The following is a 10,362-nucleotide window of genomic DNA, read 5'->3' as shown; positions in this document are numbered from 1 at the left end:
AGAACTCATCAGTTCTGTACCAGCACGCTGAACAAGAACATAGAGGCTCAATCAACAACATAGAAATTAAAATCTTATCTACACATAGCAGTGATGCAGCACTTAGACAAATTACTGAAGCTACACACATAATAGAAGAGAAACCTAGTCTGAATAGGAAACTAGAATGGAACACTAACACACACCACTAACAAACCACAAACCACAGCATGTGACAACATGTTACCCATAAACCAATAATAATATGAACAAAGTATAATACAATACATAGATAAACAAATGGAATTAAATACTACATACGTTAACAAAATTTAATTAAACACAAAAAAACACACATGAACAAATAAATAAATAAAAACAATTCCAATGAAGGAGCCTTGGATCTTTAGGGAAAGCTGTAAATATCTTGGACAGGATGAGAATGTCAGCTACAGCGAACGCATCAATAAGGAGAAGACAAGGAAGGAGTACTTTAAGCGGGCAAAAAAGGTCATCTGAAACTTCAGCTTACAACAAGCATATCACCCACATCACATTTTCGCAGTGCCTGTCCTATTGCTTATATTTGGCCTTTTGAACTGGTCACTCCGAGAATTCGGGGAGATCGTCGTATGAATTCGCAAGCTGCTGTGTGTTACAGGAAACTTCAGCATTAATAGAAATGTAGGTAGGTTATACTTACCACACGAGGAAATATTGATGTCATGTGAGGCTCGTATTGTGACACTGAAGCATCAGCTGCAGTAGACGAGAGATCAGTAACTGTTTTGCGTATGTATGTAGGTTTTTTTTAAACCTATAAAAAGGGTAAAACAAAGCATACATACTTAGATACATATACATACATACATAATACATACATACATACATACATACACACACACACACACACACACACACACACAAACGCAAACGAAACAAACTTACCTTCAGATTTGCTGAACCACAATGAATTGCGAAGTTGTCTGCAAATGCGCTCTAGATGAAGAGCGCACGACTTTTATATACGCTGTTACTGCAACTACTACTACTACCTTCACCACCAACAACACTTCCAACACTACTACTAACACCACCATCACCACCACCACTACTACTACTACTACTACTACTACTACCCAATTTCACACGTACACCAAAACGCGGGTGTACAACGAAAAACATACACGTATAGGTGTGTGGTGTGCCTTTGCATATTAACCATAATATGTATATATGTGTATGCATGTTTCTATGGGTCTATGCATACACACACACACACACACACACATACATATATATATATACATATATACACGGGCGCGCGCAAACGTATGCACACTAACACATGAATATATTTGGTAATTTCGCCCGCTTCCCAGTTCTTCTTGCCATTTACATATGCCTTCATATATACCTTATCACCAACTTTTAAAAACCATGCTATGGATTCCCTGCACATTTTTGTTTTCTTGCCAGGTAGCAATTTATCAAAAACTGACTTTACTTTCCTTGCAAACATCGGCTCTGCTGGTGAGCTACCTGCTGGTGTATTCGGATTTGGTGTTACACTGTACACTCTTAAAAATTGTTGAAGCGCTACCTTATACGTGCTTTCCTTATTTGCTTTTCTTAAAGTCCTTTAGAAGGTATCAGCAAAGCGTTCTGCCTGTCTATTTCATCTGGAATGGTATGGCGCAGTAGTCTACGTCAAAGGATGGCTCTGCACATATGCCAGATCAAAATTCCGAAAAACAGAAAAATAGCATTCAGCGAACACATCGACATTTTCGCCAAAATCAAACAACCCAGCTTCAGAATTATCCCCCTCTATCAATTCAGGAACGATAAAACCTGTAGTCAGAGCATTAATAAAGAGTCATTCTTTATCACAAAATATAAACCCCTTTGAATGCATCCACCACAAATGACACTACCACCTTAGACTAACACCAACACAAATATTAAAAACGATATATTCAAAACAGTCACTTCACATGAATTTATTCAGAACAATTCCAATCCTTACTATTCCAACCACTACGGGTCACTTTTAGGTCACTTGACCATTTAAGAGGATTCCACCAACATCCTGCTACTGTCATACCACTTCCACATTTTCTTCTTCTTCTTCTTCTTCTTCTTCTTCTTCTTCTCTACTACTGCTGCTGCTTAAACAATCAAAGACAAGGATTCATATCAAACTAGCTGCTGCTAACTACCTAGAAGCCACAACAGTAAAAAAGGGAGACAGAGACAGACAGAAAAAAGGAAAATGTCCCCCGCATTTGAAAACTATAGAAATATTTTTAAAAAAACATTTCATTTCATTTTTCCACAATTTAATTGTTTTTCATGAAAAAGTCGCAAAGACTGAAACCGGTACTAAAATATTCTTCATGATAAAATTATTTTAGCATTTTCTACCTTGTCTTATTTTCCTTATACATATCAACTCGTGTTTTCCTTTTCAACCTTCTACGAAAGATTTGATACGTAAATGTCGAACGATGAAATTAGTGCTCAACATCAATGCGGTGTTGAGCACTCATTTCATCGTTCGACATTTACGTATATATATATATAAAGATTTAGATTCGAAATTGAATGTGGTACTTATGTTTAGGCACCAGAATATAGTATGGTATTATCCAAAACAATTCCAAAAACAAAGTGAACAAAAATCAAAAAAAGCAACACGGATTTTGAAGATGATTGCAGTACGCACGTTTCATGCTACTCCATTTATTCAAGTAATGCAAGCATTACATTAAATGCAAAATGTAGAGCAATCTTCAGCTGCACAAGAATGTAGAAAATTACAGCAGAATGGACATATTACTATTGTGGCAACATTTAAAATCTAAGTGGGAAGAAGAATACATAAAAATCCGTCTTGACATAGCCAAGGCTAGCAGGCTAGTAATTAATTCTAGGTAGAATTCTAACTGTCTCTGATTTTGTCCCTTATCTAGTGGTTCAAAGTATAAGGGGGGCAATCACTTCCAAGGAAAGGGAAGGTGTAAGCATTATACATGGATATGGTTATAAAGGTTTCTCTGTTCAGAGTGGCAACATTATTTTAGGTTGGGGTTTTTTACTAGTATCTTAATGTTGGGGAATTAAACATTAAGCATCGAGGTCAACGGGGCTTTTTCTTTAGTCTGAATAAGTATCAGTATTGTTTTACATATACTAAGTATGGAAAACTTATAGATATCAATATTAGCTTAATTAATATGTTAATAATAAAATGTAATTATATTTCGTTTTTGGATTTGGTTTGCAAGATTTTTTATGTGATTTCGTGTGTTGAAGCATATTCTGTTGTGTCTGGGGAGAGTCATTTTCTTACTGTGCCTTAAAATTTAACACACGCACCGTTAAAATTTCCACTTATTTCTTATTTTTATTTTCCTAAAATTTTCGTTGCGTCTTGCAACTTTTTCAATAGTCTTGACTCTGTCCGTTATTTAAGTTGCGTTCTGTTTTTGCTTTTGTTTGTTTTTGCGCATGCGTGTGTCTCAGTGTGTGTGTGCGTATGCATGCATGTATGTGTGCATGTGTGTATATGTATGTATGTACCTCTGTCTCCTTGTGTGTGCATGTCTGAGTGTGTGTGTGTGTGTGTGTGTGTGTGTGTGTGTGTGTGTGTGTGTGTGTGTGTGTGTGTGTGTGTGTGTCTTGCTGCTATGTACCATGTTTGTATGTATGGGTGCACATCTTCATATTTGTGGAGAAGTGTGTGTGTATATGTGGAAATGTGTTTCAGTCTTTATTTGTGTATGTCGTTGTCTGTTCATATACCCTATGTACCTACCCGTCTGTATGTAGACCTGTTGGTTTACATATATCTGCACAAAGGCCCATCAACTGTTCTACTTTACCTGTGTAAAATGTGGGTATGGGGGTATGATATCTATGTATATTTCCTATTTAGTATTGGGGAAGTTTCATTTATAAGGACGTACTCCCGTATTTGTCTTAGAGTTGGGTCTTTTGGGTGCTTGGGTAAATGTAATTAGTTCATACAAAAAACCTGAAGTAGTGTCAATTTTGAATTCAAAAGCTATAGATAAGGTGTGAAGTTTAAGAATATTATATTTGTTGGACTCAAGAAACTATTTTGAATTATTTTTTTAATTATTTTAAAATTTAAAATCTAAACTAATATATCTAATATTATTTGAAAGACACATAAGAGATAAACTTTATTTTTATAATTTAAAGAATTAATATAGGATTTATATAGTTTATAATAATGCGTTTATCAAGGTTTAAGGAACTAAAAAAAAGAATGGTAGGAATTAACAAAGAATTTAATAAAAATCCAAGATATCCAATAGAGAACATGATAATTGTGTACTAGTTTAATTATACTATCTTATATAGTCAAGAACTTGTTTTAAGACTAACATGGGATAATTACAGAATATTAATGGAATAAGGATTAGAATTATTTAAGTCAAAATATAGACACTACCACTACATGACACTACCACTACAAGCCCTGAAATAATGTAATAATAAGGATCCTTTTAGAGTCAGGCATTGAATAAAATAAAATTTTTAATTTTTAAGGTTTGAGAACTAATTAAAAACATTAAGAACTTATAAAACCTCCTATTCTTATAAGCTACATAGGGTAAAAATAATTAAGATGCATACTTAGAACAAACAGCAGTAGCAGAAGTAGTGTGAAAAAATACCATTCATGGAATAAAGTTGAAATCTTAGTTATCACAAGAAGATTGTATGTTAAGGTGAGAGATCAGAAATATATGTTATAAAGGTTCAATTTCAAATTTAAATATGTGCTAATTAGTAGCCCAAGATGAACATGGTAGAAGTTGAAATACCACATCTTTATAATTTTAACTACTTTTTAAAAATTTAAAAGTGCGAGTAGAGCAGTGTACACACGATACTCTAAGGTCTAATCTATTATTGATTAGGTTAGGATTATTTCTAAGTTTAAAAATTTCATATATTTCCATAGAACAAAATCCACATTCATATCTGCTATTTCTATAAGGTTGAGCTTTTCTTATAATTTCCCGTTTAAGGCTAAAACTAATACCATTATCCTTTAACTTCCAAATTTTATTTGCTAATGTCGTACTATTTACCTTATGTCTTAGTCTAAAAGAAGACCTATGGTCATATATTCTCTGTTTCAGATTAAGGCTACATCCTACGTAAATATAATTCTCGGTTATCGTACTTATAATGCATTTGTAAACTACGTTACAGGTGCGACATCGGCCTAATAACGGACAATGGGACTTATTTCTGAAGTTGCACCTAGTGGAGCTATCAACCACACCTATATTATTACTAATATCTCCATTATTATTGTTACAATCATTTACATTAATATTATTTATCCCAGCATCAATTCTACTATTAGGTATATTTTGATCATTTCCATTACTATTTAACTCGTTTCCTAATGTGCTATCAGTTAGAAATAGTCTCCCAACATTAGGCATATTGATATTATATGAACTAGAACCATGATTCCCATTATTTTCATTAGAGTTGAGCCCATCAATTAAACTCTCAACATCAATACTGCAACATTTTATTTGTTAGTTAAAATTATGGTTGGCAGGCCTAAGCATATTATTATTCTCATAATTTCCATTGTCACTATTATCTCTACTTCTATTTATATAATTATTAGCAATATTACTATTGGTATTTGTTAGATTATTATTTATATTCATATAACTATATCCACTATTCCTAACTTCATTGATTCTAGCTAACCTGATGTTCTTTTTGTTTAACCTAGCTATGATTGTACCTACACTAGGAAGGGTAGAGTAAGAAGTTCGGACTGTATGACAAGAAAAAATTCTACTATATCTGTGGGAAGAAGGGAAATTTTTTTGTAAAATATTCGTAATTTTTTTGTAAATATTCGTGGATATTGCACAGTTGAATGGGATATTTAGCCAGATAGGGATTTTATTTTTACTCTTAAATTTATTGTGTGAGTGAATATAGGATATACTTTGATTACTATTATTTTCCAGGTCAATATTATTATTATGATTAGTAGTTTTTTTTTGTTGTTGTGGAATCATTTTTATTTATATCATTTGCTTCGCCATTACTATTTACTAACACAGGTTTACCACTAGTCTCAGCATGTAGTCTACTATTAAAATGTACTTTATTATTTTCTTATTAATTAAATTCTTAGGTATATATATACATACATATATATGTGTGTGTGTGTGCGTGTGTGTGTGTGTGTGTGTACATAGAAATATATATATACATATACACACACACACGCACACACAAACATATATATACACATACATTAGTTTATATTCATGCGTATGGGTGCGTGTGAGTCCATGTGTGCGTGTTTGAGTTTGTGTGTGTGTGTGTGTGTGTGTGTGTGTGTGTGTGTGCGAGTGTGTGTGTGTGTGTGTGTGTGTGTGTGTGTGTGTGTGTGTGTATTGGAGGAACTTTTCCACAGTCAACAACCAGAAGAAGTCTTGTTTATTCCAACATACGACCTTCAGTTAGGTTCCTCTTGAAGCAATCATTGATAAAGTTAGTGTGTAGGAAGTCGATAAATAATTCCATTTCATATTGCCATACTGAAATGATGCTTTACCACTTGTCATACGTCTACAGATGCTTCAACTTAAGGAGGCTCAATACAGGGCACTCCTTATGTGTTTATCTCTGTATGCATTCTTTGCCTATGTTTGTCAAGGTATAGATTTATAAATTACTATTGCTTTTTATGTCTATAAAAATAGTTACGTTTCTCTCCCATGAAGTCTTTCCTATGCGAGTGAGTCGAAACTTTTGAACTGTTTCTCCTAACACACGGCAAACAATTTTTCGGAGCCAGTTTCCAAGAATTGCCTCTATTGTTCTTATAAAGACAGATTTTACGTAATTACCGTTTTAGTTGGATCAGTTCTACCACACGGACCATGGGACACAAAAAATACATCTTGCCTAGAGCAGACCTCTTCAAAAGATGCCACTCTGGGTAAGCCACCCCTACAGTCCTACGCTAGCTATGCTAGTGACTCTGCTATACATGTTATGTTCCATTGCACCATTACTATTAGCAAACATTGGCATCGGATTGGCATGCAACTGAATTTCTTGTGTAGTCTTTCCTTTTCTCTACATTCTTGTCCGAATCTCATCTCAGGACAGCTAAGCCTTTCGTTGTTTATCGATAAATTACTAATTCCCTTCTTTGTGTCGATTCTCATCTCTCTGTCTCCTTTTCTTTCTCACTGCAAGAATTCTGATTCAACCAGAACTAGTGAAACATAAGAACCAGCATGTTTTGAATGTCCAAGATACTCCGTTCATCACGACAATCACCTGACGCCTCTATTACGAGGGGAGGACACAAGGAATGGAGTATTGCCCAAGTTATTCTATGCTTGTTTATTATACATCGCTGTCTACAAAGAGGAAAGCTATCAACCGTCTTATATGAATATCTAGTTCTATATTCAGTTTAAATGTTCAAATTCCACCAAGAAAGATTTAGTTATATGAAAGGCTTCATCAAGAAGACAGAAGAATTTATTTAAATTCATGCGTTGCAGGGTACACGTCATCGAGAAGAGATTCCATGCAAAAATTTGCAAGTAAAAAAATTCGAAACTTTAAAATGTCTACTATCCATTGAATTTAATCTCCTCTATTTGATTGTATAAGGTAGAGACTAAAATGGAACTGTTAGAGTTTTCAGGATATTTTGAAACCAAACACGGATTTATAAAAGGTTAAGTGTATTTAGTGACATGTAATCAAATAATATGGGTGTCATTAACAGAAACACATCTAAACGTGGACATATCAGATGCTGCGATACACATACCAGGGTATATTGTATTTCGAACTGGCAGGAGAGAAAGGACTCATGGTGGAGTGGCAATGTACATCCGGAAAGATGTCACGCCTGTGGTCTTGCTGTCACACTCAAATTCACTCTGTGACATTCTGGTGGTACACATAAAACAGATGAAAATAGTAGCGTATACTACGTATCGCCCACCAAATGCTCCAAATCATGAGGATTTATTCAAAGAGAGCCTCCAAGAAATGAAAGAAGTATTAACCAACCTGGATAACAGCCTGCACATACTTCTTCTAAGGGATTTCAGCCTCTCTTATGTCGAATGGCCTGAAGGATGACTTCTCTCAGGGATGTCACTGCACGAGCTGAGGCATGCAGAATCTTTACTTAACCCAACAAGGGGAAAAAATGTCCGGACCTCTGTTTCACAAACGATACGGTGTTCACCCGTAATGTTAAGGTGACACCAACAATTTTCTCGGACCATAACTTAATAGAACTAACAATGTATGGTCCGCAGAAGACTACAGATATACAGGCTACTAGAAGCACCAAACTCCTCTCCCGCCTGAATTTTCACAAAATTTATTGGAAGAGAATCGAGAAAGAGGTCATGGAACAAAACTGGTCTGCCAGCCTCTCAACGCAAGATATTAACATAAAGCTAGAACACTTAATGACAATCATGCATGACATATGCAGTAAGTCTACTCCAGAGAGAATACCAAGCCAGCATAAAGATATAATACCCAGGGATAGGAGGATTCTAATGAGACAATAAGCAAAAATCTCAAACCATCTAAATGGGCCTCTAAAGGACAACAAACAATCCTACCTCAAATGAACATTGCTCGAGATCGAAAATTAACTCACTCTCATGAAAAAGAGAGGGCAGAAAAGGAAGTTAGGGCTATAAAAAATATTAAGACAAACCCTAAAGCCTTCTATAGATATGCAAAAGAGTCTGCTGCAGTATGGTACAAAATGGGGCCATTGTTCGAAGAAAATGGCTCACCGACTTCAGAACCTCAGAGGATCAGTGAAATACTGAATGTGCAATACAAGAGTGTTTTCACCACACCATGCCTTACACAGCTTTTACAGCACTATGACAGGATGGTGAAACAATTAATCAATCGCTCAAACGTATATTTGATCTATCTCGACTTTGCAAAGGGAACACGAAACTTAGAGTAACAGCTTTTGTGATGTCTTTGCAGCTTTATTAATAAAGTATATATATGGACGAAAGAAGGAATGACCAAAACATGGTAAGTGTTTTTAGAGTGAATTGGGGATTAAGACGTTATACATAAACACTCTTACAGATGTTTCTAGAATAACTGTCCATATAGTGCATATCTCATTAAGCAAGTATACTGACTTCAAAGGGGAAGAAATTAAGGAATAACTCTAATAAACGATAGTAGTAGTTAGCAGTCCCATCGTCAAAGATTGTGTGATGTAAATTATAGGTGGAAGATGTTTTGAGGAATACGGGACATAATAAATGAAATATAGAGACATGACTACATGTGGGGAAATAGTGACTAAATGGCTTAGTGAAGGTATATGCAACTTAAAGTTAGAATGATATGTACTCATATATATATATATATATATATATATATATATATATATATATATATACATACATACGTACATACATACATACATACACACACACACACACATACACACACATATACAGGATTCCCAAAAGTCACTGATGGGTTTCAATTTTTAATAACTTCCTTAACTTTACAAATCAATGCATGAAACTTTGATACAATATAAAGGATATAATGAAAATTGATATGCACAAGTCAAATTTTGCAACACCACTATATCACATATGAAAATGACATCGTTTAAATGGCAGCCATTTTTGGCTTCGTATGCCGTGCTCTTTCCAAAACTTGCATCATAACATTCTCAAGGGTTTCAAACCCCGCTTCCCTGATTTCTCTATTAATGTTCTCCTTCAGTTGCACCAGGGTCTCCGGTTTGTTAACGTAAGCCCTCTCTTTCAGGTATCCATGATTGAGACCCTTTTGATCCCGGCCATTCAAAGTAGACCTCACACATGGTTCCAGCAAGATGGGGCAAGAGAAACAATGCAGTTGCTACGGCAGTGCATTGGAGAGAGAATAGTCTCCCGTTACGGCAACGTCAACTGGCCTTCACGTTCTCCAGACTTGATTTTTTCTTGTGGGGATACCTGAAAGAGAGGGTTTACGTCAACAAACCGGAGACCCTGGTGTAACTGAAGAACATTAATAGAGGAATCAAGAGAAGTAGGGTTTGAAACTCTTGAGAATATTATAGTGCAAGTTTTGGAAAGAGCACTGATGTGCGAAGCCGAAAATGGCTGCCATTTATGCGATGTCATTTTTCATATGTGATGTAGTGATGTTTCAAAATTTGACTTGTACATATTAATTTTCATTATGTCCTTTATATTGTATCAACATTTCATGCATTTATTTGTAACGTTAAGGAAGTTATTAAAAATTTAAACCCATCAG

The 10,362-nt window shown here is 35.0% G+C and overlaps 1 protein-coding gene across 2 annotated transcripts in view; it reads right to left on the bottom strand.

Annotated features, from left to right (window-relative positions):
• LOC106873591 (uncharacterized) overlaps positions 1 to 1,059 on the bottom strand; it is a 22,424-nt gene extending 21,365 nt beyond the window's left edge. Inside the window, exons 1-2 of one of the 2 annotated variants that reach the window (XR_008265029.1) lie at positions 928 to 1,059; positions 683 to 796 (exon numbers count right to left, since the gene is read on the bottom strand). The gene's annotated coding sequence lies outside the window, so the exon portion shown is untranslated. The remainder of the gene's footprint in view (positions 1 to 682; positions 797 to 927) is intronic. The other variant, XM_052971103.1, reaches the window with a different exon arrangement.
• Positions 1,060 to 10,362: the final 9,303 nt, after the last annotated feature.

This window comes from Octopus bimaculoides, chromosome 10, assembly GCF_001194135.2.
Source record: "Octopus bimaculoides isolate UCB-OBI-ISO-001 chromosome 10, ASM119413v2, whole genome shotgun sequence".
NCBI classification, from domain to species: Eukaryota; Metazoa; Mollusca; class Cephalopoda; order Octopoda; family Octopodidae; genus Octopus; species Octopus bimaculoides.
The sequence above is the reverse complement of the archived record's forward strand: the minus strand, read 5'-3'. Positions and strand labels throughout refer to the sequence as shown.